Source organism: Astatotilapia calliptera, chromosome 7 (assembly GCF_900246225.1).
Source record: "Astatotilapia calliptera chromosome 7, fAstCal1.2, whole genome shotgun sequence".
In the NCBI taxonomy this organism is placed as follows: domain Eukaryota; kingdom Metazoa; phylum Chordata; class Actinopteri; order Cichliformes; family Cichlidae; genus Astatotilapia; species Astatotilapia calliptera.
In genome coordinates, this window is record NC_039308.1 from 58,021,853 (window position 1) to 58,030,534 (window position 8,682).

Sequence of the window (8,682 nt, forward strand, 5' to 3'; positions counted from 1 at the left end):
CATGTTGGGATGGCTTGCTGGGTTTCTTTGTTTGTGTTTGTATGGAATCAGCAGTATTACCAGAATGTGTTCGCTCACTGTAACAGTGGTTGCCTTCATCTTTGTTCACCCATGGGCCACTTAAAACTATACATCTATGGGAACCATGATGAGGCAACCAAGCAGAACCACATGAGGCTTGGAAGAGGATGAGATAAAGGGATTAGAGAAAGGAAGGGTGGCTAAATGAGATTTTAGACTTGGAGAGTAGTTGCTGTGTTGTGTTTGATGCCTTGGCAAAGACTGGGGCCCGGCTAATGTGGCGTGATACACTGGGTACTGAAAGCAGGGCCAAGGGTTCCTTCCTGGGCATGAGTATCTGGGTTGGAGCATAATTGGACAGCTGGACCCTTTCCTTGCATATTTTTGCAAAAGAGGATGTTGTAAGCTTATCTTACTTTCTCCTCTCTCCTCTTCTCTAATGTACTCTTCTCCCAGTATTGATTTTACTTCAGCACAGAGAGATTGCTTGTGATCAGTGTTGTAATCGAAGATTGAAAAAAAATTTTTTTTTCCCTGTTCCCTCCAAGAAACTGTTTCTCACTTGACTGTGACAAGCTCAGTAGTTACTGATACTTTAACGGGGCGTCATACAATAATACCCCCTTCCCTTCCTGCATTTTGTAGAGGTTCTCTTTAGGTAATGAAGAGCAGAAGCTTTTGCTAGACAGTGAGTGCACTATATTAACTTACAGGAATGCTGTCTTTCTACTTAGAAGTGAAACTAAACACACTACCCATTCATAATGACTTGTTTTTGTCTGCAGGGGATTCGTTTTTTAAAAAAAAGCCCCCTTTTAACCAGAAATTTGATCTGTTAAAAACACAGTTTGTGTAGTTTGTGTCTACATCAGTTAAATAATAACACAACTGAAAGGCTCTGATTATGGGGAGGCATTCGTAAAGTAGAATCCTTTTTCTAATTGCTCGCCCCATCATAAAACTTATTTACAAGCAGGATGTTGAGAAACCAGTTAAAATTACATTGTTGCAGCTGGAAGAAGTTGAAGGGTGTATGTCCTACAGAATATCAATGGATGAAGGTAAATTTAGGACAAAGAGTGCATGTAGAGTGTGAGTGCAGGTCTTGCACAGAAACATGCAGGATTTGTTTTAGGCAAAGAATCATTTTCCCTTTAATCATAAAGCATAAATAATGGTAAAGGACTTGTTCCATGACACATTTAGAGTCATCACCTGGGCTGACTTGGCAGGGTGACAGTCATTCAGCCATAAGTTAAAATGAGGCGTAATTTCCTCTTGACTAATGAGCTTCTTTGAGCTTCTGACCTGAGTTATAAAATGCCAGAAGGTGTCTGAGGCAATGGCAGTGTGGGCTAGAGGAAAAGCCTTTTCTACATCACTGGCAAAACAGCAACTCATAATAATCTTAGAGAAATTCTTCTCATTGTAGGCAATGTTCAGATTAATAGTGAGTCCTTGACTGAGCCAGGCTTGTAATGGGATGCTTTTTTTTTTTGCACAAATCAGGTGAAATCAGTGCTAACTGATGATTTGACAGATTATTCTTTCTTCGGACAAATATAAAGCTGATTTTAGCTTCTAACACCAAGTAAACAAAATGATCAGCGTTGTATTTATTTCATTTCTTTATTTCTTTCTTTATTTATCTTTTGGTGTCTGTTTTGTTCTCTCTTCTTTCTTAGTTCTTGTGTCACCCTCAGTGATTTAAGGTTGATTGTATTCAAGGGCTGAATGGTTCTACGTCCAACAAGAAACACTGAGTTCATGTCAGAGTCAAGGTTCTGACTGAAAATATAAATCTGCATGGATGGACGGAGGTTCACGGATCCATTTTGTTTGACCTCGGCATAATACCAGGCGCTCCATTAAAGAAGATGCTCCAAATGGATCTATCAAGGGCCTTGCTCCCTGAGATAGTGTTGACTAGGTCAGCTAATTCAGAAATGATGCTGCTGATGTGCACATTGAGGGGTCAACTGCAAAGGCATTTTGATCAAAATGTATAATGCACTACATAATCCATCAACATGTAGACAAACCAAGGTTAATGCAACTATGTAATGTTTGCTTGGTAACGAGTACTTGGATGCTCTATCCATACAAATGACATGTGGACAACCAATCACTCATCAACAATCAGTACATTTTTTAATAAAAAAGATTACAGAAGAGGTATCTCAAATGAGTTGTTATTTATCCATCAGACAATAAGCATCAGTCTATTCTTTGAGCATAATTTATTTGACAGATTTGCAGTGATCATATTAGTGGAGAATGTTTGCTGCTTACTTTAAAATATTTCAAATGTTTTGACTTCAGTGCTGAGAGATTCTGTCTTCAGACTGCTGGAGCTACAAACATGGATGTTAGACTTAACCCAGAGTGACACGTGTTGTTGACCCCCTTCCCTTTTCACCAAAGATTTAGCAGGGGCATACTCCTGTTCAGTATTGGTTTTTAATGAAATCTGACCTTTAGCGCTAAGTCTCAGCCTCACCACACGATGATAATGGTAGCTGAGTGGTGACTGAATTTGGCTGTCATGTTGAAGCTAGAGTACATTTTCTGAGTAAAAGTAGCTCAATTCTTGTTTTTTTCCCTCATGGAGAATAAAACCCACTGGAGAATATTGAATGTTGATTATTTTTTCTAGACTTTGTGTGAGTTGGCAGAGTTGTGTAAATGTGCTAAGAATAATGTATCAGCAGGTTGGAGGAGAAACAGTAGCTCTTATGTGTTTCACTAACCATTTCGCCACTGGTACTACCCACAATGAGTGGAAAAATGTTTGGGTTTGTCACATGTTAGCTTGGAAGAGGTTATTGTTATGTCTGCTTCCAGAAGGTATACCATTACATGCGGGGCTATTACTTGGGGCCTTATGGCTATTTTTCTTTTTCTCTTTCCTCATTTTCCCTTTCTATACCATAAACTAGATAAGGTTCAGTATGTTAAATACCAGGAGTGTGCCAGAGGCAAAACTTCAAGTGCATATGGGAGTTCAGTTTGCAATGGTGTCAAGGACATGAGCCATGTGATGTTGAAATGACTATCCTTCTGAGTAAAGTCAATAAACCGCACTAGTGATGAGAATCAGCTCGTCTGTCTCCACCATACAAATGCACAGAAACATTCACTGACATTGTAACTCATTCTCCTGCTCTTTCTCTCAGCCTACTTCCTTTCTTTATTTGCTGAAGGAAAATGAATGTGACACATCAGGTTTTTAAATGTGGGTGTTTTATGCTCAAGAGTTGTTGTTGTTCGGGGTACTGTAAATCTGCAAAAACACAACCTTTCAAACCTTATATATAATTAATGTGATGAATGATAGGAAATAATTCTGGAAAGTATTTCAAACAACACAAGATACTGTAATGTTTCTAGAAAGTGTAGACTTTATATTTGGAGGTTGTGAAAAAAGAAAGCGTAAATCCAAAACAGACTCGTACTTATACATGGGTTGTTTGTCAGTGCACTATAGCGAAAGGACACCTTGCAAGCATCTTTTCAAGACTTCATCTTACAGTATTTGCAGTATTTGACCACCTAAAATGAGAAACGCTACCATACTGGTGGTTCTCAGCCCACCAGTATTACCTGCACAGGGCTGCTTCTCTAAAAATGTCTCACACACAAAACGTTTTGTAAGTGTTTTCATGCTCGTCCTGCATCTAATAAAATGAACACCCAGTGGATTGCTATTTATGTTGATAGTTACTGCTCACACAACATCATGAATTCATTGTATAAGTATAATGCACGGCTAATGTGGCCACATTACCATTAGCGCTGTATACAAACAGGCCAGAGCTGTGTTAAAATTGTAGCCTAATGGTTAAGAACAATCAGAAATTGTGACAATCCTAAAAGATCAATTTGAAACAAGAATGGGATGTGGGTTAGTGTTTTCATTTCACCCTTTGTACCGTTGTGCAACCTAAATTCAGCTTGCTTTTTTGGATATTTTTTTCTAATGTATTAGTTTTTTTGTTTTTTCTGTGGCACACATCTAGGGGACACAAAGAGCTCATCTTACACCAAGAACAGTTCTCTATTTTGCAATAGAGAGACTGGATCCAAACTGAAATTTAATGGCTTCTTGGTTTGACCTGTTCTCCCTCGTCATTCATGACATTCCACTCAGTAGTTTTTTGGTGATAAAGAGTGTTCAAGTCACACATATGTTGTTTTAAAGTGGATTTTTCGTTAGAGGAAAGGCAGTATTTGTGTACCAGAATCAGTTCTGATCATTATCAGTGATATTTTCAGTAGAAGAACAGTTTACAGTTCCCAAGTTTATTTAAGTATATTTGAAAAAGTATTACTGGATCATAGAGCATGATAATGTTTTTCCTAAGCAATAACACTAACATTATTCTCCAGTTAATGCATTAATAGATAACTAAAACAGAAGTGGTGCATAACTTAAGCTGCACTGTTATGTCTGTTTTTTTATCTCTCAGCTGTAAAAGCTTCGCTGGGAGAAATACAGTTTAGAGATGAAGCTGATTCACAATGATAACAGATCACGGAAAAGGAAGACCAAGAGTGCTAAATATTGGCAAGAAAATGAAACTTGTTTGACATGAGGTGCTGCACAGCCTTGCCAAGGACCTTGGAATTGCTATAGCGTTAAACATCTCACATATGAGAAAAATTTGAATATTTTCTATTAATTGACTTAAGCTGATGCCTCAAAATGTATTAACGCTAAAACATTAAAGAAAAGCAAGCAAAAAAACAAAAAAACACAATCAAATGAACAAACCAAAACAAAAACTAAAAGTCTGCAGTGTGCTAACCCTTGTACTCTAACCTCCTGAAAGCAGGGTAATCAAAAAGTAACACATTACATTAAAATGCTTCTAGGCTATTTGTGAGGAAGTCATGAAAATCCTGCTCACAAATATCACACACCATGCTGCTATTCATTTATCACTGTCTGCTCTCTGTGTGACTACATTATGCATGTTAAATGTAATAGTGCACTCAAAAGATCATGATAAGAAGATTTTAGGCACAAATATATGTTAATGACTTCTGCTGCATATTTTAACCCTCCTCATGTTTACTTATCCGAAAGTGTCAGAAACCAAAAAATCTGAATAAACATTGTTTATATCTCACTATTAACTCCATTACTAACTATTTCAATTAATATTTGGTGTAATGGTGCTCTTTACCTCTCACAGATCATGGTTCAATGAGGATAATTCACTTGCATGCATGCATTTTAAAACTTTTTTAATGTGCGTTTGAAAGACCTACATATAAAACACAATTGTTTTACATGGCATTGATTATTTACATTTTTTTTTAAAATAATTTTAATTTTTTTCTTTTTATGTAGTGATATAGATAACATGTGACATCTCTTCTGTTCTGGGTCAAACTGACCCGCTGACTTAAAATCAAGACTAAGCCTCCTGTTATGATGCGGGTCAAATTGACCCATTTTAAATTTTAAAAATCTAAAAAAAATAATTCAAAGTATTTTTTCAGCATGAAGCTTCTTCTACTTGGCTTAATAAGGGTAATCAACATATAAAATAAAAGCAGTTCCTTTCACATATGTGCAACCCCCTCTGCATGTTTATATTACACAGATACTGTTTGGGTCAATTTGACTCAGCAGTCAAAGTGGAGGTTAAAGAAGCTCAACTAAATAACAGTAAGTTTCATCAGCTTTTGACGAACAACTCAATCAAGACACATCAACGAAAAAACTCCTCAAATAAAAACAATTTGAATCCAGGAAGCACTGCTTCTGAGCGTAAATACAACCACTGTCTTTTTGATTGCAACATAATTAATTGTGGAAATGTATATTTCAAAGTTCTCTTTCACAGAACGTTGTCTTTCTTTCAGAAGTTTTGTATGAATAGAATTTAATAATGTGCCTTTATCTTTTAAGTGTGCAATCTGAAAGCTGCAACCAGTTTTCTGGATCTGCCCCTGCCCCCAGTCCATGTGTGTATTATTGGTGGGTATGTGCATGTGATTTAGAAAGAGACTGTGGGTTTTTTTGTTTGTTTTTTTGTCCCTGTGGACATGCAGGTAGGCCTAAAGGCTGAAATATTGATGGATGATGATAAATTCATGTTTTTGTTAACTAAAAAACAAGTTTTCATTGTAGTGTTTTCGTCATCTGGCAAATTGTCTTTTTCTGCATGCTGAATGTTTCAGATGAATTAGAGATTAAATTCTTGTTATTTTTTGTCAAGTTCTTAAATGCATAAACCTTTTTTTAATATCGCTGCACTCACAAATGCTGTTTATCCCCTACGAGTGAACAAATTCAGTTTTGTCATAGTAGAGCCTCTGCCACCACAAAAAGGGTGTGGTCATCACAGGGATGAAGACAAAACCGTTTCAGTCACTTATTCATACAGTAGCACCAGCTCAGAGTTTTTGTTGCTTTATTTTTTCATCCATATTTTATTAAGAAAGAGTCAGTCACCAACAGCATGTGGTTTATTCCATCATAAATAGTGTATTGCGTACGCTGTCTATTTATGCCATGCTCTCATGAGTCTGTTTACATGGAAGAGTCAAAGAAGAAAATGTTTAAAACTTTTTGTGGTGACAAATATACTGAAGTACAATTGTACTCTGTCCAAACTTGTGTTTTAAATAATACTACTAGTGTTCAGCCGTGGTTCGATCTGTATGTGTTTTTCTTGTCTCCAAGATGCCCCTCGGGTAATTTTGGTGAGGACCTGAACTGATTCCAGTAGCTTCCAGAGCACTGGGATCAGCTTTTTCTTTCATACCAAGACCTGCAGCTCCACACAGCTGGCTTCCATCATTGCATGTTTGTGTATGTGTGTATTATGTCTGCAATAACCGCAGTTTCAATACATCATGCATGAAAAAGGCAGCAACCCAATATCTATGTCAGTGGGGTAAACGGCATCACTGCATTGTCTCATTTCATTTGGAACACGAGAAGACAGTTATTAAATACATTTTAATTTTCCTATGTTAAAATTTAAAGATGTGAAAAACAAATGGTAAATGAATCCTTTTCTAAATCAATACTTTAACTGGCAATAATACTTTTAAAAAGATTTCTTCCTTTACTCTGGATCTCATGTATGCCTTGCAGGCTGCCCATTTATATTGCTTACTTGTATCTGGTGTGAAGGGAGTCTCGAATAAAGCTGGATGCATTGATCTAGGGGTGCAGGCTGTTGTTGTTAAAGGGTTGTTAAAGGATAGGTGGGAGGCAGATGTGGTTGCCTTTTACTTGTGGTTTATTTTGCTGAGCCAAATCCTCTCTTTTGGGATCATGCACTCTCAGGTTCGAAGAGTGGGTGGAGGTCTGAAACGATGAATAGACAGGAATGAAGGACGTGATTGAAAGGGATTTTTGTGGGCTTGCTTTCATGTCTTCCACCCTACTGCACCTATACACCCATCAAAAACTCTCCCCATCCCTTCTTTCCTGAGTCCATTCATGCTTAATGTATATTCTTGTCCACTTGGGGAGACTGGGGGAGCTCATGCCTAGAGAGAGGCCGAAGAGGAAAGCATTTTGTAAGTGGAAATTTGTGACGATTAGGGGTGTACTGCGTAGGCGGGGGTGTGTGGTGAGAAGGGAAGTCCATTATTTGAAGAGGGTGAAGTGAATTCTGATGGGGGGGCAGCTTTCAAAAAGGGTATTGACAGATCTCTTCAACTGCTGTCCCCACTTCACAGCCCTCATCAGCCCCAATTCTAAACATACCAATGCCCCTCCACAAGTTAAAGAAGTCCCCCCTCCCCTGCTGTGCCCACACGTATGAGTTGATGAACTGATGGTCAGGGTACTCTGAAGCTTCTGTCTTACTGAATACAAGTGCTGCTTCAGAACAGGCTCATTCTCCTTGAAGCACACAACTCCTTTGGGGTGTATAAACCTATCAAGGACGAGTCTCTCTTTTTATTGGACCCGTGATATTCAGTGCACTTTTCAATCATAGCTAGATTTTAACAAGTCTATAAAGCTCAATAACATGTCAACACAGATAAAGAAATGAAAAGGGTAAGGGCTAATGTTTGGGAACATGCGTGGAAAGTATGAGAATTGAGAAAGATGAGGAAGATGAAGCTTTAACATGGAATTCTCAAGTCTTCGTGACCATTTTTGGGAAGAATTCATCTGAATTTTAAAAATATTCAGTAACTTTGAGCTTTAAAAAAAGCACTGCTGATGACGCACACTGTATGAGAAAGTTACTGTTACTGTTACTCCTTTAAGAATTAACCATCAAATGCACTAAAATCTTCATCTTATCAACATGCGAGAAGTATGGCCCCCTAAAGTTGGAGTAAAATTCCTAAGAGGGCCATTCCTTGCTATTTCACCCCCAACCATCGCTCTTCCTGGTCTTAGTTATGGCAGATTGGGTTGCATGATCCTTGGAATATTAAACTACTACATCAACACTGCCAATCCCAGTAGAAAAAAGGAGAGAGAGAGAGAGAGAGAATCTGCCTCTTCCAGCTTCTAATCCAGTCTGTTTGCAAAGCACAGGCTTTGGCGTGACACTTGTTCCCCATAGATTCTAGTGTTCTCACTGGAGAACAGCTTACATTAGCATAACCGTGAGGCCCATCCCTTCACTACAGGATTAGTTCAGCTCTCCTCCCACTGTCTGATGGCTCTTTATC